We start from the raw sequence: 22012 nt of genomic DNA, 5'->3' as shown, positions 1-22012 counted from the left end.
TATTTATATTAATGCTAATAACTGTTACTAATATAAACAACTTTTTAATTATTTTTAATGTTTTTTAAAACCCAGTATCTAATTTGAGCCTTGTGTTAATAACTAAAATAGTATGGAAAGATACTGTTCTTCTAATCTTAAAGAAAACTTCAGATCTAGAAGTTGGTACCTCCCGAATTTTACACTTAGAAGTAGAGCTAGAACCAGAACTCAGAATGCCCATGTCATTAGTATATTCCAACTACTGAAACTGTGTCCATCTGTAGACTAAATGGCCATCTTCAACAGCTGATAGAGCTGAAATGGTGGCAGTAGTTAGTGTATGTCATATAACATTTCAAAAACTCATTTTTTTCATATATAAAATAAAAAAGCTAAAGTAGAATAAGTCTAGGATGCTTATAGTTTTAAATTTTTATGCTGTGGATTAGATGCCAAACGGGTCTAAGTATTGTTCTCTGTTAAGTCAACTAATACACCGTCACTGTTTTCCTTTTTCTTTTCTTTTCTTTTTTTTTTTTAACTTTTTGTTTTGGAATTAACATTTTTTCATTTGCATAATTTTTTCAGTCTCTTCTCTCCCTTCTACCAACTCTGTAAGACACCTTTCTATATCACTTTCCACTTGGTAACACCTATAAAATATTATCAATTCTATTTTCTTTCTTGAGAGTCCTCACTCAGGAGCTACCCTCTCCCCACACAGTGCAATCAGGACTGCATTCTCTTGGATTCCCTCTGCACAGTTGCTTCTTTTTCCATTTGGATCTCTTCTTCTGTTTTTGTTTGTTCTTATTTTTTTCGTAATCTTTACCCCCAACATGGGACTCAAACTCAGTGACTCTAAGATCAAGAGTTGCATACTCTACGGACTGAGCCAACCAGGCACCCCTTGTTTTTTTCTTTCTTGCCTTATTCCTTCATTTTGGTTGAATACATTCTACCATAGTTTCCTGATGGAAATTCTGAAAATTCTGTGTCCTTCATTCACACTTAATCAAGTAACTAAATGTAGTATTCTAAGTTGAAAATCATTTTTTTAACTTAGAATTTGGAAGTCATTGCTCAGTCATCTTCAGACCTCTGGTGTTGATATTGATGGAGCTAATGCCATCCTGACTTTTCTTCATAGGTATTCTTTTTTGGTTGTTTTATTTTCTTCTCTTGATATGTTACTCATTATCTGAGGTATGGGTCTTTAAATTTTGGGGGGAAGGTCTTTAAAATTTTATTCTACTAAACACTCAGAAGCTTGTCAATCTAGAGTCCATTAGTTTGGAGAAATGTTCTTGTATTTTTTCTGTGTCAATTTACCCTCTTTAGTCTCTGTTTTTGCTTTCTGGAATTCTCATTATTTTGGTGTGGGGCCTCCAACACTTACCCTTTTGATTTTTTTTTAAATCATTTTGCTCCTAATATTTATCACATTCTACTTTGTATGCAATTTCCTCAATTTTTTCTTCTAACTCTAATATTTAAATGTATTTCCACTCTCCTGTTTATTTTCAGAAAGTGATTTGTATTTTATTTTCAAGAAATGGTTTATCTTTTTTTTTTTTTAAGATTTACTTATTTTAGAGATGGAGAGAGTGTGTGCATAAGTGTGAGCACAGAGGGAAGGGGCAGAAGGAGAAGGAAAGAGAGAATCTCAAGTAGACTCCCTGTTGAACATGAAGTCTGACACAGGCTCAGTCTCACAACACTGAGATCATGACCTGAGCCAAAATCAGGAGTCAGACACTAACCAGCTGAGCCACCCAGGCATCCCAGTTTCTTACGTGTTTGAAGATACTTCATTTCTTCAGGTTTTTTGTTACTCCAGGCATGTTTTTTTCCTTTGTTCTCCTTCATATTAGAAGCTCTCCTCTAAGCTTAGTGATCTTTATTTTTCTGTTTATATGTAAGAATAAAGCACATAAAGGCTGAATGTAAGATGTGTGTGTGGAGGCAAGTTGTAGGAGTGGCAGGTCATCTTATTTATAGGAACCTCCATATATATCAGTTTCTGTGGCTCTTTCATTTTGGATAGTTCATTTTCTCTAGATGGATCCTCCAATTTCTTGCTTGGGGAATATTAACTTTGTTGCTGAATATTAACTTTGTTGCTTTGTAAAGCTAGGCTATAAAGTGGGGTTAGAGATGGTCATTCACCATATAGACTTACCATTTAACTCACTTAGTGTTCAGACTATGGATACCTGCATAAACATGTCCTAAGTCCAGAATCTTTGCTTCACTTTGTCTAGAGACTATACTTAATGTCTTTTACAGGGCTAAGGGAAGTTGTCTGTGCCAAGTAGGAGTGGGGCCTAGGGGTCTACTTCTTATACAGTCTCCTCAGGGAACCTGGATGGCTCCATCAGTTAAGTGTCTGACTCTTGATTTTGGCTCAGGTCATGATCTCAGAGTCGTGAGATTGAGCCACGTGTCAGGCTCCACACTCAGTGAGGAGTCTGCTTCTGTATCTTCTCCTTCTGCCCCTCCCCCAACTCGTGCTCTTTCTCTAAAATAAATAGATCTTTAAAAATAAACTATAGTCGGGGCACCTGGGTGGCTCAGTGGGTTAAGCCGCTGCCTTCAGCTCAGGTCATGATCTCAGGGTCCTGGGATCGAGTCCCGCATTGGGCTCTCTGCTCAGCAAGGAGGCTGCTTCCCTCTCTCTCTCTCTCTGCCTGCCTATCTGCCTACTTGTGATCTCTCTCTCTCGCTGTCAAATAAATAAATAAATAAATAATCTTTAAAAAAAATAAAAAATAAACTACAGTCTCCTTGGTTTTGCCCTACCCCAGCCTCTTCTGCAGTTCAGCTGAAAGTTCTTTTTGGAGCTCTATAATGCGGATCGCTTTTCTCCTCTTCCATATCTTTCACTGTAGGTTCTCAGGTATAACCTTTGTTTCCATCTTCCCTTATCTTCATTAATGCTCACTCCATCGAAGTCAGAGTTCATGTTTCTATTTTTTATTTTGGGGGTTATTATGAAGATAGGAGGTGTTCCAGCTTATTGATGAGTAAGAAACTACTCAATATTTACTGGTTTAAAACAAACAAAAAAAAATTTATAGTGCTCACATATATGAAATTTACTGAAAATGGCTTGACTATAAATTGGAGAATTTCTTTCAAGATGGCTTACTTACTTGACTGACAAATTGATTTTGACTGTTGGCTTGGAGTTCAGTTGGACTGTTAGTTTGGGACCTCAGGTTACCCTTTATGGAGATTCTTTGGCTTCCTCATATCACAGCACCTGAGTTCCAAAAACATGCATTCTGAACTAATATAGGGGGAAGATGCAAGGTTTCTTATGATGTAACCTCAGAAATCCTAGTCACTTTGCCATATTTCCTTGGCCAAGTAAGTCACTAAAGCTAGCCCAAATTCAGAGAGGCAAATTAGATCCTACCTCTCATTGAGAGGAATAAGCAAGAATTTGCAGCCATCTCTAATCTACCACAGGAACGAAGGTCTTCTTTGGTTATCTTGAAGTGGGACTCTTCCTGTGATATCATTTTTAACAGAATAGAACACTGACAAACCAGAATTTCTTTATAGGAGGGGAATGGGATGGTAAATGATCTTGAATTTTTATAATGTAAGAGATTGTTGTAAAGAATTTAGACATACGTCCTTGAAAGGGGAAGTAATGAACTTCTCAAATATCCAAAAATTGTCTCTCCCATGTTAAGAGAATATAATCATGCTGAGAAACTAGAGGTAAACTTTGTCTTAGAATTAGTGGGTAGAGGTTTCTGAGGCCCACAGTGGCTCAATATTAAGACAAAACAAAACCAGAAACCCAACTGCCTATTAATTTTAATTGGTAACAAATGGAATTGCTATTTCAAAAAGAATGAATACCTTATCTCTCTCTCTGCTGTCTTCCATAGATCCATGCATAGCACTTCCTGCATTGTGTATAATACTAACTGGATGACTCATTTCATTCTTTGCAAGTTTTATTCTAGGATTATAAATAATACATTCTCTAAACTTGTTACCATTTTAAAGCTCTATCTCTAAAAACCCAGATCTTCTAGAATTTGATGAAGTAAATTATGCTTCATCTCGTATGTATAATTTGAATTCTTGAAGACTTTTGAATCTTGAAAATACTTAACCATTCTCTACCATTAGGGCAGTAATCTTTTTTGTTCATCTGTTATGGCCCTGATTATTTTAGTTACTTTTTGACTATATCTTCTCTAATTCTGCTTTCTTTGTTTTGAGTCGTGGAAACCAGCCTGCACACAATATTTCTGATGGTTATGAGGTTTGGCTGCTTTCATCCTATAAAGCCAATAATTACAATCACTGTTTTAGGATAAACTATGTATTTCTTATTCCCTAATTTTATATCTGCTTCTATTGAGAAATCAAGTAAGCAAAATGTGGGCATTCTGTTTCATGTCCTTTAATCAGAAATTACTTTTTTTTTTTTTTAAGATTTTATTTATTTACTTGACAGAGAGAGAGAGATCACAAGTAGGCAGAGCAGCAGGCAGAGGGGTGAGGGGAAGCAGGCTCCCCACCGAGCAGAGAGCCCGATCCAGGGCTCAATCCCAGGACCTGGAGATTACCACCCGACCCGAAGGCAGAGGCTCAGCCCACTGAGCCATCCAGGCGCCCCAGAAATTACATATTCTTTATGAACATTTGATTTAAAATTTTTACCCAGAATTGCAGTTATATGTACATCAACCAATTATGCAGTCAGACTAGAAAAAGTGAAATAATTCATCCCTGACAACTACTGATTTTCTTTCTGAGATCAATAAAACTATGTATAAGGCCCTTAAATGAAGTGCCACAGTACAGCTCTGAAGTAGGGATAGTTTTCCTGATTTGGACAGGAAGTACATTCAAGAACCCACAGCCAGTGAATCTCAGAGCCATTACCCAACCCAGTTTTTCTACATCAAGATTAGTACTCTGCTTACTGTACTAGAGCATAGCAACATTTTCCTTTAGGTTAATGCAATAAAAAGTGAAGAACCAATTTAAATTTTTTTTCTTTCTCCTTTATTTGATTTGATTCTTCTTTCTTTATGGCCTTTCATTGTTTTGAGTTTTTACCAGTTTTCACCGGTTTTGTGTCTTACTATAGATTTTAGCTTATGTGGGTATATTTATCCCTGTATACTTTTCCCCAGATTTAGACAAGGGGTTGTGTGAGGTTTATAACTTTTCTTTATTTATTTGTGGTTATGGGAGTGGGGGTAGAATAGTTGGGAGGGGACTGTTGCCAGTTTTCCACATTATAAATTATCTGAGATAGTGCTAATATTTAAATTCATAATTTAAAGAAGAGTTTCTAACTGTGGCTTAGCAAAAAGAAGTTTTTTGTTTGTTTGTTCTTGCTAACACTGTGGACTATTACTCTGTCCAATAAGTTCTATTATACCTCAGCTGTTTGATACACTTTTGTGACACATTCTTGTTTTTGTTTTTAAGGTTTTCATTAGGCAAATAAATTTATAACAATTTACAAGGTTTTTTTGGTCATTTTACTTGTAAATAGTGATCTTAAAAATATTTTTTATCTTTTCAGTAACAAAGTTGTTTTAGGCTCTTTGTTTCTGTTATTTTTCCAAATTTGCATATTTTAAAATTACATAAGTTCTTAAAGTAATGGGGTTAAAACATTGCAGAAGTAGTAAAAGTAAAAAGTGAAAGCCCTGGGGCACCTGGGTGGCTCAGTGAATTAAGTAAGACTGCCTTCAGCTCAGGTCATGATCTCAGGGTCCTGGGATCGAGCCCCGCATCAGGCTCTCTGCTCAGCGGGGAGCCTGCTTCCTCCTCTCTCTTGTCTGCCCCTCTGCCTACTTGTGATCTCTTTCTGTCAAATAAATAAATAAAATCTTTAAAAAAAGAGAGAGAGAAAGCCTGCATACCTACTTCCCAGAGTGGAATAATAATCAACACATTCTCAACTGTTTTCTTTGGATATATAACTTTTAAAAAATAAAAACTAGAATCATACTATAAATATTAGTCTGAAGTTCCTTTTTCACATGTATGTCATAAACATTTGATGCTGATTTTTAAAATTGTGTTATTATGAAGTGACACAGGTCATTGTGGAAAATTTAAAAATAATTCCTCTGTCCTTCAGTTGTTTTTCTAAAGAGTGAATTGTATTTACTGCTTTGTGACTTGTTTTGAATATAAAAACATCTTATAAACGTTTTTCAGTGTCATCAAATACTTTCTACATTTTCGATTTTTATAACAACTTTCTTTCTGGTTACAAAGTATGTTCATTGTATAACATGTTGAAAATGCAGATAAACAAAAAAAGAGAGAACAAACTTCATCTAACTAGTTTATTTACCTGTTTTTCATGTTTGGTATATTTCTGACTTTCTTATTAACGTTTTTAAGGAGATTTCTTTTGTCATATGCTTCTGCTGTTTTTCCATATTGTTTATTGTGTGTGTTTTTATTATGTTTTACTTGGATAAAAAGTTTACTTTTTCAAAAATTCTAGTATCTTAGACTTTGCCTTTTGAAGTAATGCCTAAAATTATCTTACTGAATGATTATGATTATGTGGTGAATATTCAGCCATATTTCCTTTTCGTATATTTATGATTTGATTCTTTCATCTTTAAATATTATTAAAATACTTTTATCTGTCATATAATATAGAACTCTAACTTTCTCACCTTTAAGTAAGAGCTATTTCTGTGTCATTCCAACATTTTCCCATGATGTCAGTATGTTAGTTTTGTCTTACACTTTATTGCTACAAATTAGATATTATATTTTTGTAAATAGTTATTGATATATAAAAAGTTACTATGTTTTTATTTATTTGGTAAACTGTAACTCTGCTGACATCTTTTAGTTATATCTTAGTGATTGTAATTTAAAAGTTTCTATAGTGTTCAGTTTCACAGGGATCCAGAAGTTTATCTGACTTTGGTCCTGGAATTTCCTCACAGATACATACATTTTGTAAAACTCCCAATTTGATAGGAGCACTAAAATATAAAAAAGTTGGATCAGCTATAGCTAAAACAGGAAATTAAGTAAAATGAGTAATATGAGTGGGTATTTAAATGTTAAGATTGCCTGAGACTGAGGTAGAAAATGTGTTTTTTATTCATCTAGGTAAAGCCCTTTGATAGAATAAGTTTATCAGCAGGAAGAATGAAAAAAATACTTGGCTCTCATTGCTTTATCATGTATTCTCCAACTAGGTTAAAGGGTGTATATGCTTTTCCTAGGAAATTGTTACTAGGTAGCAATTTTACAGCTAAGTATTTGCTTAAATTCTAGTTTTGAGTAATGGTTGGATTATGTACCATAAATATTTTGAGAAGAAGAGATTATTAATACATTTATTTGAATTCAGATTCTTAATGGTACCTCATTTATTTTTATGAGTACAGTATGAGATTAGCCGGTATTTTTCCACTAAATTGACTTCCTTTTGTTCTTGGCTTTCTGTCATGTTTTCACTAGATGTCTGTGGGAGGTAGACATGAACAATTGTAGCTTCCTATGACCTTGAACTGTTCTAGCATAATTTAGAAAATATAAGTCTAGATAGCTGTTTATGTGCTTGGTGGAGTATTTCATGCAAGGTTTGTTTTATGATTTTATTTAGAGAGAGAGAGAGTACATGTGCAAGCAAAGGGAGAGGTGGAGGGAGAGGGAGAAATCACAAGCAGACTCTGCGCTGAGTGGGGAGGGAGCCCAACGCAGGGCTCGGTCTCATGACCTGAGCCAAAATCAAGTGTCAGACACTTAACTGACTGAGCTACCCAGGCACCCCTCATGCAAGGTTTAATTATTCTCTTTATGATATTCTTTTTCTTCTTTGTTCCTGATTTCTGTTTATGATGTCACTGTCCTCATAATCACAGTCAAAACTGAGTCATCTGACTCCCTCCTTGTTTCCCATATCCAGTCGTTCTTCAAGACCTTTTGACTCTACCTCCTTAATATCTTCATATCTGCCCTCTCTGGTTCAGGTCTTTACCACCTCTTCCCTGAACATTTCCAGTGACTTCCCAGTAGGTCTCCTCTTTACTAGTTTTGTCCCCCAGTCTATTCCTGAACAAAATTACAAAAATAACTTTCAAAAAAATACCTCTGTCATGAAACTTTGCTGCTCAAAAATCTTCCTAATCCCCAGAAATTGTTTCCTGCTGTAACTTTCTTGTGTTATTTTCTACCTTCATTTAAAACTGTTTATGGACTTTCTGGGATACCTGTTTAACTCAGTGGGGAAAGCATGTGACTCTTGATCTCGGGGTGGTGAGCTCAAGCCCCATGTTGGGGGATAGAGTTTCCTTTTAAAAAACAGAATAAAAAAAGTACCTTTTTAAAAATAAAACGATTTCTGGACTTTCCTCATATCTCCCAGGAGTTTGTAAATTCCTTGAGAGGAGACCATAAAAATTATTTGCAACAACACCTACCTGGTCTTGCACATACTATTCATGTGGTAGATACTTTGAATAAACTAAGAAATATCAAGAGTGAAAATGTACATTACATGAAAAACGTTCATTTAATAGTCTCACTCCACTGCAAAGTAAAATGTAAACTGCAGTGAACACAGATCATTTTACATAAGAAAGACTGAATTGTTCTGCATCTTTGAGTTTAATAGTCATCTGAGAACAAGATTTGAAGATAATATAAGAAACATCAGTAATTAAATGTCTAATAATTTTTAAATTCACAGTAAGTAAAAGAAAATTCATAAAATTCTGTATTTTAGAAATAAATGAAGTTTCTTGTGGCATCTTGTTTTTTCTGTAGGCTGCATAGCCAAAGAAAAGAGGAAAATCGGAAATATTAGTACTAAAGAAGTTTGAAAAATAAAGTAACCTATTCACTTGATGTATCATAAAAGATTAGAGTGGCCAGTATTATTGAAGCAGTGGGAAATGGGAGCATGGGGGTGGTTGTGGTATTTTTGTGTTTAAAGCTTACACAATAGAGCAGGAATTTTGTACATATTTACTTGGAAGAATATGGTTTGAATAAGTTTGCTTTCCTAAACACCATCTGTCCAACTGACCTAGCTACTTAGATTCTTTTGCACAAAATATTAGGTTGCTGACTGTGTGAAATTTACTGTTTCTTGTTACTCCTATAGGAAATTGAGAATTAAGGCAGAAATAAGAAATTTAATTTTCTTAAAACTTCATCTGTTAAGAGAATGCAGTTCTTTTTTCCCTAAGATTTTATTTATTTATTTGGCAGAGAGAGAGAGAGAGAGAGGGAACACAAGCAGCGGGAGTGGGAGAGGGAGAAGCAGGCTTCCTGCTGAGCCCAATGTGGGGCTCCTGTCCCAGGACCCCTGGATTATGACCTGAGCCGAAGGCAAATACTTAACAACTGAACCATCCAGGCGCCCCAAGAGAATGCAGTTTTTTCCTCCATTGTTATAGTGATCAGCTCTAGTTTTTCTGTTGAGTGTAAGTCACGGGTCTGTACACCATCTTAGGTTAAGTATTTCCTTAGAGGCATTTTTATAATTTCTGGATTTAATCCTGTTTTAAGGGAGCATGTTTTTAGCTTCTGTTTAGGACTATAATATCTAAATTGATGAATATTTGCCACTTAATCTGATTTATTGAGGCTAAACCACCAAATTATGTTTAAATGCTAGTATCTTTTATCTTACTATTAAATGTATTTAAGGCCCAAGAAACCTTTTTTTTAGATAAATAAGATCCTTTCCTGTTCAGAAATAATGTTAAAAAAATTACATTTTTTTTTTTTAGCGAAAGCACAGAACACAAAAAAGCTTGTCAGTCCTAATGGTAATTCTAATTCTTATGGCTGCTATGTTTCTCTCTATGCAGTAGACTAGATTACCCAGTGAACATCCCCCAAAGTGCAAGATGATAATTAAAGGTTCTTTTGACATTCTTTTGGTAATGATAGAATGTGTGTTTGAACATTTGAGTTTAGAAACTTTGGGAAAGCATTTAATAATGATTATTTATACACTCAGCAGAGTGCTTTAACATTCCTTTGATGCTGTACTCTGTTAAGCACATTTTCCTATGAAGTGTTTGCAGTTGCCGGTACCATATCACTGCCTGCTGGTTTTCCCTCCTGTGAACTAGCTGTTCCTTTACATACAGAGATTTATGAAAGAGTTCATGGTGTGGATGACCTGAAACCTAACAGGACTATTTTTGTATACTTTAGTGCCAGTTGAACTCACTGGGTGTCAGTTGTTGCTGGGACCTGTTTTTGACTCTGTCCAACCTTTACTGGCTGTGGTTTGTCTGGTCATCACATGACTTCTCTGAAAATTCCCCCTCCCCTTCATTTCCAGTAAACTGTTTGAGTAGGAGTGAGTCAGAGTGAAACCAGCTTCCCTGTAACCACAGGGCTTGTTAAAGAATTTGTCAACGTGGACTCTAGAGGGTTTGCATTAAGCTTTGCAGTAACTGCTATGGTTTGTGTTGCGTCAGGACTTCCACAGAAAAGCTTCCTGTCCTCAAGATCTTTTCCCTGTTTGCAAGTGGTTGAACTGATCAGCTTTACCATAATGAACAGTCGAGACACATGTGAAGCCCATTTCTTTATCGTTTCAAGGCATGTCAGAGCTACCCGGGTTTACTGTAGTTTCTCTTTTCAGAAGCAACCGCACCCAGAAGCGTTTCGTTTTTGAAAAGACAGGCCTGCTAGATCTTCTTTCAGGCTGGCTCATGATTTTACCACAAAGTACCATCAAGATTAAGCAATTTTAAGTGGCCTCTTTTGAAGGATTCTGTTGCAGGATATTGCGAATGCTAGCACATTTAGCTTTGGTACACAAAGGTCACTTGTGTTGGACTCAATGAGAAAAGGTAGCACTTGAAATAGTTCTATAGTTGTAGTTTCTGAGCACACACACTTAGCATGTTTTACTGTGGAATTCTTAATGCCTCATTTTATTTGTTTTCTCAGGAAACTTTTACTTTATTTTGAACTCTTTTTCTCACCACCCCACTCCCAGACTTTTATTCCTTATTTGTTTTCTGAGGGCTTCTCTATTTCTTTAGCCCATTTTAATAGTAGTATTAACTAACTAACTAACTGAACAGGAGTTGCAGCTTGACGCAAGCTGCTGAGTGAATGGCCACTGGGAAACTTATCTACTCATTGTACATTCCTGAATCCATTTCTTTTTACATGTGTATTTTTGTATTTAATGTCGTCATCTCAGTCAGACTTTTCTTTTATAAATAAACTTAATGAATACATTTAAATCTGACCTCCTAAAAATCATTTTTATTCTGCTTACTTTTTTGGTATCAAAATAAATTTAGAGAAGACAAGTGGTAGAAAATTTTGAGCTTGTTTGTCTTCCCAGGAAAGAATATAGAATAGTGGAAGTTTAAAATTGTTGTATTCTAACAATTCTCACTTACTCTCAATGATCAAATTAAAATAGAAAAAAATTTTTCTTTTGATGAAGGAGCACTTATAATTGAATCTAGATTTTAAAATGAAAATAAGAGGTTAATGTAGCCTAGTCATTAGCGAAGCACAGTAAGTAATAAATGGTTAAGATTTTTCTTGTCAGTTTGCTTTGTATATTGGAGTGGAATATAGTTTTGTTTTATGTCTGCTTTGTTCTTTTCATTTGCACACCTGTTTACAGATATAGGGGAAAAATTAGCAGTGGCTAGGCATTAGGTTACCTTTGTTAAGCTAATTTAAAGATTTTTTTTCAGGTTGTGTTTCAAACGCCTTTTGTAAAATGCCTTCAGAAAGGCCCCTTTCATTGAAACACGATCAACAGACTATATATGCTGTGGTTTTGCTCATGAGTTCGCAAATCAATATAGGAATACAAACCCACCTTCTGTTATACCTGCTGAGTGCACTCAGGGGGTTTGGCCCTGGATCAGAGTTTAATGCAAAACACGAACAGTAGGATAACTATTATGCTCATTTCCTATTACAAAAGTTGTTTTTTGTTTTTTCCTTAAGATTTTATTTTTTTGAGAGAGAGAGAGAGTGTGTGCCCAAGCAAGCATATAGGCACAAGCACATGGGAGGTGCAGAGGGAGAGGGAGAAGCAGACTACCCACCACGCAGGGACCCTGCCACAGGACTCAATTCCAGGACCCAGGGATCATGACCTGACCTGAAAGCAGACGCTTAACTGACTTAGCCACCCATGCGCCCCACAAAAGATGTTTTTTTTTTTTTTTTTTTTTCTACTTAGCCAAGGTGTTTGGTTTGTCATTTTCCTGTCTTGGAAATGTAAAAACCTGACTGCCGTGCTTTTAAACTCAAGCACTAGGATACCAGAACGAGGGCATAATAATTAAGTTAGTCCTCCCCTCAAAAGTACACATGTATTCTAGACTTCTCTATCTCCTTCCCTCATATAGATCTGCATGAATTAATTGATCAAAACCTATAAAAAAAACCTACTTCTTGAGGTAAGGACTTTAGTAAGTTCTCAGCCTTTTATTAAAGCAGTGCTGCCATTTGTTGGTTTTAAATTTGCCTCTCTCACATCATAAAGGGTGCCACCCTCATTCTAGCATTAGAAGATTTTTTTTAACACTTCCCCTTTCCTCTTTTCATAACTCTATAGATTTCATGTTGGTTCCCTTTTCAGCCTTTCTAGAGAAAGTAATCATTTACTTTTATATCTAAGAGCCCCTAAAGTCTTTGATCCCTTTTTTTTTTCATGGCTCCTTATCTAATTGTTTTATATCTTTCCTAACATGAAGTTATCAGATCTGCACATGATTTTCTTTTTTTTTTTTTTTAAATATTTTATTTATTTAGGGACGCCTGGGTGGCTCAGTTGGTTGAGCGGCTGCCTTCGGCTCAGGTCATGATCCCAGCGTCCTGGGATCGAGTCCCACATCGGGCTCCTTGCTCGGCAGGGAGCCTGCTTCTCCCTCTGACTCTACCTGCCACTCTGTCTGCCTGTGCTCACTCACTCTCTCCCTCTCTCTGACAAATAAATAAATAAAAATATTAAAAAAAAAAAAAAAGATTTTATTTATTTATTTGACAGAGAGAGATCACAAGTAGGCAGAGAGGCAGGCAGAGAGAAGAGGAAGCAGGCTTCCTGCTGAGCAGACAGCCGATGCGGGACTCGATCCCGGGAACTCGAGATCATGACCTGAGCCGAAGGCAGCGGCTCAACCCACTGAGCCACCCAGGTGCCCCCTGCACATGATTTTCTAAGGGCATTACTATACTCATGATTTTTCAGATTTCTGCAACTATTGTCCTTTTGCCAATGCATTTTGCTGATGTTTTTAATAAACTGTTTACTTCAATAAACCATTTATTTGAGAGACTACTCCCAGTTCCCTTTTCTTTGTTCATAATATAAAACTCTTATAACCCATCATTTTATATTTAAATAATCTTTCCCTAAATGTGTTTTCATACTTTGGTCTACACTGTTAATTTCTTCTTGCTCAAGTTCACATGATCTCTCAATTTATTGTCACGAATTTGGTATTTCTTACTTTAAAATTTTAATTTCATCTGTAAATTTGAATTTAAACTCCTTGCTTCTTTTGCAGGGTTTTTAAGTTTGTTAAGCAAAATTGGTTCTATTTAGGAAAGAATCCCACTATTTACACGTCTTACAATAAGAGAAGATCCCATTTATCTTTATTCTTTATTTTCAGTCTCTTAAGTTTACTATCCCTGATAATTTTGTAAATTCCATTCTGGCTTTGTTTTCATAGCTTTGGATGTTTAAGTGAAGTTCATCTCAATTACTTTTGCTTTTTTCCACCCACAACCTAATATTGTTGTCTTACATATGTAGCAGGCTGTCGTGTGCTTTTTGTTTTCTCAGTTCAAGTTTGAACTTGGAAATAAACATTATTAATTACTTGTAACCAAAATAGAATCAGTTATAAAGTGCTGAAAATGAAGAGTGATTTTCCACCCCAGCATCAAACTAAGACTTGGTAAATACCCTTTCTGGTGAGACATGAGATAATCACATGAGGAGATACTAACTTCAGACTGGAAAAAGAGAGAAGAAAAGAAAAATGCATGACTTGTATAATGTGTCATTTCTAGTAAATCTTGCATACTCAGACTTTTTCACTGAGTGTCTAGAGCACTGTTCTTCTTGGACTGCAGAGTCTGTTTTTATTTCTAATAGAGACTAGGCAGGCACTGGTAAGAATGAATGCTTGCCTGCCCGCCCTTCCTAAGAAATACCATATGGTTGCTCTTTTTTTTTTAAGTTTATTTATTTTTTTCTCTTAAATCTATGTTTATTATTTTTTTCTCTTTAATTTTATTTATTTGACAGGGACAGCAAGAGAGAGAATACAAGCAGGGGGAGTGGGAGAGGGAGAAGCTGGTGCCTCTCGCTGAGCAGGGAGCCCAATGCGGGGCTCCACTTGAGGACTTGGCGCTGAAGGCAGACCTTAACGACTGAACCACCCAGGCACCGCCCCCCTCCTTTTTTAAAAATTTATTTTTTAGTGAGAAAGACCAGACGCCTCTGAGCCAAGGGAAGGGGCAGAGGAAGAGAATCTCAAGTAGTTTCCCTAGCATAGAACCCTAAATGGGGCTCAGTCTCACAACCCTGAGATCATGACCTGAGCTAAAATCAAGAGTCACTCGCTCAACTGACTACGCCACCCAGGTGTCCCTCATGTTTTTATTTAAATTCCAGTTAGTTAACACACAGTGTAATATTAGTTTCAGGTATACAATGTAGTGATTCAGCACTTAAATACAACACCTGGTGCTCATCACCACAGGTGGACTCCTTCATCCCCCTTCATTTATGTAATCCATCTCCCCACACCTCTCCCCTCTGGTAACAATCAGTTTTTTCTCAGTAGTAAGAATCTGTTTCTTGGTTTGCCTCTTTTTGTTTTTCCCTTTGCTCATTTGTTTCTTCAATTCCACATATGAATGAAATCATACTTGTCTTTCTCTGACTTATTTCACTTAGCATAATACTCTAGTTCCATTCATATCCTTGCAAATAGCAAGATTTCTTTACTTTCTTACTTTCTTTTTTTTTAAAGAATATTTATCTGGGGCGCCTGGGTGGCTCAGTCAGTTGAACGTCTGCCTTCAGCTCTGGTCATGATCCCAGGCTCCTGGGATGAGTCTCGCATTAGGCTCCCTGCTCAGGGTGGAACCTGCTTCTCTCTCTCTCCCTCTGCCTGCGGCTCCCTCTCCTTGTGCAAGCGCTCTCCCCCCTCTCTCTTTCTCTCTCCCCCACCTTGACAAATAACTTTTAAAAATTATTATTATTATTTTTTAAGATTTTTATTTATTTATTTGATAGACAGAGAGAGATCACAAGTAGGCAGAGAGGCAGGCAGAGAGAGAGGGGGAAGCAGGCTCCCTGCTAAGCAGAGAGCCCGATGCGGGGCTCGATCCCAGGACTCTGAGATCATGACCTGAGCTGAAGGCAGAGGCTTAAACCACTGAGCCACCCAGGCGCCCCTAAAAATTATTTTTAAAGAATTCATTTATTTATTTGTCAGAGAGAATAATTCCTTTTTTTAAAAAAATGTATTTTATTTTTTAAAAGATTTTATTTATTGGGACGCCTGGGTGGCTCAGTTGGTTAAGCAGCTGCCTTCGGCTCAGGTCATGATCCCAGCGTCCTGGGATCAAGTCCCACATCGGGCTCCTTGCTCCACAGGGAGTCTGCTTCTCCCTCTGACTCTGTCTGCCACTCTGCCTGTGCTCGCTCTGGCTCTCTCTCTCTCTGACAAATAAATAAATAAAATCTTTTAAAAAAAAAAAAAGATTTTATTTATTTATCAGATAGAGATCAAAAGTAGGAGAGGCAGGCAGAGAGACAGAGGGGGAAGCAGGCTCCCTCCTGAGCAGAGAGCCCAATTCAGGGCTCGATCCCAGGACACTGGGATCATGACGTGAGCCGAAGGCAGAGGCTTTAACCCACCGAGCCACCCAGGCGCCCCAGAATTTTTATTTTTTTTAATAACTGAAAAATTACCTCTTATTTTCTGGAGACAATAGGTTGATTAAGAACTAGCATTCAGAGGGCACCTGAATGGCGCAGTCATTAAGTGTCTGACTTCAACTCAGGTCATGGGCCCGGGGACTTAGCCTAGCATCAGACTCCCTGCTCAGCGGGGAGCCTGCTTCTCCCTCTCCTACTCCTCCTGCTTGTGTTCCCTCTCTCGCTATGTCTCTCCCTATCAAATAAGTAAATAAAATCTTAAAAGAAAAAAAAAAAAGCCACATAACTAGCATTCAGGAGGAGTAATCTTTTTTTTTTTTAAAGATTTTATTTTTAAGTAATCTCTACACCTAACATGGGCTTTAACTCAAAAACATGAGATCCAGAGTTGTGTGTTCTACCAGCTCAGCCAACCAGGTACCCCTAGGAGTAGTAATCTTACCCATTGCTACACTCTTGGATTTGTTAAACTAATTGGTGGCATTACAAGACAGATTTGATAAATTTTAATTCTTACTGCATTTCCTTCCTTCCCTTCTTCCTGCTTTACAGCCTCTTCCTTCCTTGATATTAACATGTTGCTTTTCTCTTTTTGTAATTCAAAACAAAACAAAAACCTCTTATCCCGGTAATTGTAAGGTTGCCCTAGAACTGAGCTCATCATAATGTTGACTAAGAATTCTGACAAGATACTTTATTTCTTTTTTTTTTTTTTTTTTTTTTTAAAGATTATTTATTTATTTATTTGAGAGAGAGAGACAGTGAGAGAGAGCATGAGCGAGGAGAAGGTCAGAGAGCGAAGCAGACTTCCCATGGAGCTGGGAGCCCGATGTGGGACTCGATCCCGGGACTCCGGGATCACGCCCTGAGCCGAAGGCAGTCGTCCAACCAACTGAGCCACCCAGGCGTCCCAAGATACTTTATTTCTTTGGTTCTCAGGTTTTTTTAATCTTTTGACAGTTACTGAGTAATTTAACTTCGGTCTATAATTTTTCCCATAAGCAGTTTTATCTCTTATTTATCATGGTAATAGATACTATTATCACCATTTTATAAACAAGCTGAAGAAACTGTGGTTCAGGAAACTTTAAAGACAGTATAATCAGTACTGTATCATTTCGAAGTCACATGAAGTCTGTAGAATTAATGTTTGTATTGTTTCTCTAAATACTTTTTTTCATCTTTTCTTTTTTTCTTGTTCTCTTTTGCATTGTATGTTTCCTGAGTCATTCATCATCTCTTTTTGCTTTTTCAACCAAGTACTATCCCCTTCCTGTATACACACATTAAATTTTTACAGTATGCAATCTAATAAAAGTGCCCTAGATAATAGAAATATATGACTATGGGGGCACCCGGGTGGCTCAGTGGGTTGAAGCCTCTGCCTTCAGCTCAGTTCATGAGTCATGATCCCAGGGTCCTGGGATCGAGCCCTGCATCAGGCTCTCTGCTCAGCAGGGAACCTGCTTCATCCTCTCTCTCTGCCTGCCTCTCACTTATAATCTCTGTCTATCAAATAAATAAATAAAAGCTTTATTTTAAAAAAAGAAATATATGAACAGGAACAGAAACTGAATTTTCTTTTTAAAGATTTCTAGGGTACCTAGTATTTTTTAGTACTTATTTACTTAGCTACTTGCCAAAATAAGTGTTTCTTATTGCTTCAAAGAAGATACAGATCTTTTTTGCTTGTGTTCAGTTTTCATTGATTTTGATGGATGTGAGATATATTTTATATATAATTTCTTCTTTTTTTTAAAGGGGAAAAGATGGTTTTTATTTTATGTTCTTCTAATTTATTTTTAATGTGCCAGAGAAAAGGAAACCATAGTCCCAGTTTTAGATAGTAACAAAAGCAAGCAATAATAATTCTAGCTAGATAATCCAATATTGTTCTTATAATCATTATCTTTAATTTTATAAAAAATTAGTGTACTGGATGGAATATAAAGACAGGACAGCTGTTTGCTCATTATACATTGGAGTATACAAATTTCTTATATATATCATTTGCAGTCTTGATTTTGGCCACATCTGTGAAACAGTTGTACCATTAGTCCTTTGTTTTATTTTTTCATTTTAACTACTGAGTTGTTGTTGTTTTTTTTAAGATTTTATTTATTTGACAGAGAGAAAGCACAAGTAGGCAGAGAGGCAGGCAGAGAGAGAGGGAGGAGGAAGCAGGCTCCCTGTGGAGCAGAGAGCTTGACACGGGGCTCGATCCTAGGGCCCTGGGATCATGACCTGAGCAGAAGGCAGAGGCTTTAACCCACTGAGCCACCCAGGCGCCCCGAGTTTTTTTTTTTTTTTTTTAAATTGAAATATAATTGACATATAAAATTGTATTCATTTTGGGTATGCAACCTAATGATTTACTATACATACATGTTACAAAATGATTATCACAATAATAGTTAATATCTATCACCATACATAGTTACAGTTTTTTTTCTCATGATGAGAACTTTCAAGATCTACTCTCTTAGCAACTTAGCAATTTCCAAATATACAATACAGTATTGTTAACATGTCATCATGCAGTATACACCCCTGAATTCATTTATTTTATAACTGAAAGCAGGCTTTATTTCACCACCATCATCCACTGCTCCTCCCCATTGCCTCTAGCACTACCAATCTTTTCTCCATATCTATTACTCCATATCTATTACTAAACTTACTCCATATCTATTACTATTACTTTCTCCCATATCTATTACTTAAAAATAATCTATTACTTTTCTCCATATCTATTACTTCTCCATATCTATTACTTTATTCCACAATAAATCAGATTATACAGTATTTGTCTTTCTCTGTCTTATTTCATTTAACACAATACCCGTAAGGTCCATCTATGTTGCATATGGGAGGATTCCCTTCTTTTTTAATGGGGGATGATATTTCTCTATGAGTGTGTGTGTGTGTGTGTGTGTGTATTTCCCACATTTTGTTTATTCATCCGTCAGTGGACACTTAGGTTGTTTCCATGTCTTGGCTATTATAAATAAAGCTACAGTAAACTTGGGGGGTACAGATATTTTTTCAAGATACTGGTTGTTTCCTTTAGATTAATACCCAGAAGTAGAATTGCTGGATCATATGATTGTTCTACTTTTAATTTTTGAGGACTCTCCATACTGACTGTACCAATTTACATTTCCCTAAACAGTGCATATGGGTTTCTCTTCACCGCATCCTCACCAACACTTAGTATCTTTTGTCTTCTTGATGATAGGCTTTCTGGGCACCTGGTTGGCTTAGTTGATGGAACGCAACCCTTGATCTCAGGGACAGGAGTTTGAGCCCCACATTGGGCATAAAGCTTACCTTAAAAAAAAAAAAAAAAAGATGATAGGCCTTCTAACATTTATGAGTGGATAACTTCACTGGGGTTTTGATTTGAGTTTTTCTGATAATTAGTGATGTGAATGCCTTTTTATGTACCTGTTGACCATCAATGGTTTGTCTTGAGAAAATGTATCTATTCAGATACCTTGTCCATTTTTCAGTCAGATTCTTTTCTGTTGAGTTGTAGGAGTCCTTATATATTTTGGATATTAACCCCTTACCACATATAGAATTCATAAATATTTTTTCCCATTGGGTAGGCTTTTTGTTTTTGTTGATGGTTTCCTTTGCTGTACAGAAACTGTTTAGTTTGATAGAATTCCATTTGTTTATTTGCTTTTGTTGCGTTTGCTGTGGTGTTCTGTCCAAAAAAAAATCATTTCCAGGACCAGTGTCAAGGAGCCCATCTCCTTGTGTTTTCTCTAGCTGTTTAATGGTTTGATGGTTTTGGATCCTTTATTCAAATCCTTTAATCCATTTTGAGTTGATTTTTTGGAATGGTGTAAGATAGGGGTCCATTTTCATTCCTTTGCAGTGGCCATCCAGTTTTCCCAACACTATTTATTGAAAAGGCTGTCCTTTCTCCATTGTGTGTTTTTGGCTCCATTGTTTCAGATTAATTGGCCATATGGGTGTGAGTTTCTTTCTGGGCTCCCTGTTCTTTTCTAGTGATCTATGTGTTTGTTTTTAAGTTAATTCCATACAGTTTTGATTACTATAGCTTTGTAATGTTCTTTGGAATCAGGAAGCATAATGCCTCCAGCGCAGCATTGTTGACCTTTGTCAAGATTGGTTTGGCTACTCTGGGTCTTTTGCCGTTCCATACAGATTTTGGAGTTGTTTTATTTTATTTCTGTGAAAACTGCCTTTGGAATTTTGAAAGGGATTGCATTGAATCTGTAGATTACTTTGAGTAGTATGGACATTTTAACAATATTCTTCCAATCTATGAACATAGACTATCTTCCCATTTATCTGTGTCTTCAATTTTTTTCATTTGTGTGCTATAATGCAAATATAAATGGGATCGTTTTCTTAATTTCTCTTTCTGATACTCCATTATTAGTGTATACAAATGCAACTGATTTTGGGGTCACCTGGCTGGCTCAGTTGGAAGAACATGCAACTCTTGGGGTTGTGGGTTTGAGCCCTATCTTGGGTGTAGAGTTTACTAAAAATAAACTTTAAAAAATGCTACTGAATATTGATTTTGTATCCTGCAACTTAATTTCTTTTCTTACTAATTTATTTATTCTAATAGTTTTTGGGTGGAGGCTTTAGGATTTTCTACATATAATATGTCATCTGCAGACAAACATAGTTTTATTGTTTCCCTTCTGAATGCATGCCTTTTGTCTCTTTTTCTTGACTAATTGCTCTGGCTAGGACTCCCAGTACTGTGTTGAATAAAAGTGGTGAAATTGGGCCTCCTTGTCTTGTTCCAGAGGAAAAGCTTTCAGTTTTTCGCCATTGAGTATGAAATTAGCTGTGGGCTTGTCATATGTGGCCTTTATTCTGTTGAAGTACATCCCTTCTCTACCCACTTTGTTGAGAGTTTGTATCATGAATGGATGTTGGATTTTGTCAAATGCTTTTCCTGCATCTGTTGAGATGATCGTATGATTTTATCCTTCATTTTGTTCATATGGTGTATTTCAGTGGTTGAAATTGTATGTTGAATCATCCTCTCATCCCTGGAATAAGTCCCAATTGGTGGATGATCCTTATAGTATATTAAATTCACTTTGCTAAAATTTTTTGAGAACTTTTGCATCTGTGTTCTTCAGAGATATTGATCTGTAATTTCCTTTGCTTGTAGTGTCCTTGTCTGATTTTGGTATTGGGATAATGCTGGCCTTGTGTAGTGAGTTTGGAAGTGTTCTCTCCTCTTCTAGTTTTTTGGAAGAGCTTGAGAAAGATTGGCATTAGTTCATCTTTAAATGTTTAGTAGAATTCACCAGTGAACCCATATGGTCCTGGACTTTTGCTTATTGGGAGGTCTTTGTTAATGAATCTCCTTACTAGTAATTGGTCTGTTCAGATTTTTTATTTCTTCATGATTCACTCTTGGAAGGTTGTAGATTTTTAAGAATTTATCCATTTCTTTTAGGTGTCAAATTTTTCAGTTTATTACTTATTTTTTCTTGGTGAATCTGGCTATGGCCAATCTGTTACATTTGTTTGTTGATTCATTTGTTTATTTTTTAAAAACCAGCTTCGTTTTATTGATCTTTTCTGTTATCGTTTTAGTCTCTATTTTGTTTATTTCTTTTATGATCTTTGTTATTTCCTTCCTTCTACAAACTTTGGGCTTAATTTGTCCTTTGTGTTCTAGATCCTTGAGGTATAAAGATCGGCTGTTTACTTAAGATCTTTTTTGTTTCTTAATGTAGTCATTTAACATTGTGAATTTCCCTCTTAGAACAGTTTTTGTTGCATCCCTTAAGTTGTGCTATGTTGTGTTTCCAGTTTCATGTGTTTCAGTAGATTTTTATTTCACTTTTAAGTTCTTCTTGGACCCATTGGTTGTTCAGTAACATGTTGTTAAGTCTTCACATATGGTGAATTTTCTAATTTTCTTCTTTTAATTGATTTCTATTTCCATACTATTGTGGTCAGAAAAGATGCTTCATACAATTTCAGTATTTTTAGTTATTAATACTTGTCTTCTCTCTCAAAAAAAGAAGAAGGTTAAGTGTCTGACTCTTGATTTTGGCTCAGGTCATGATCTCAATATCATGAGAT

The 22012-nt window shown here is 36.2% G+C and overlaps 1 protein-coding gene across 2 annotated transcripts in view; it reads left to right on the top strand.

The window, feature by feature from the left end:
* VMP1 (vacuole membrane protein 1) overlaps nucleotides 1–22012 on the top strand; it is a 141454-nt gene that overhangs the window by 69480 nt on the left and 49962 nt on the right. The gene's annotated exons all lie outside the window — the stretch shown is intronic.

This window comes from Neovison vison, chromosome 5, assembly GCF_020171115.1.
Source record: "Neovison vison isolate M4711 chromosome 5, ASM_NN_V1, whole genome shotgun sequence".
NCBI lineage: Eukaryota > Metazoa > Chordata > Mammalia > Carnivora > Mustelidae > Neogale > Neogale vison.
This window is presented reverse-complemented; position numbering and strand designations above follow the sequence as displayed.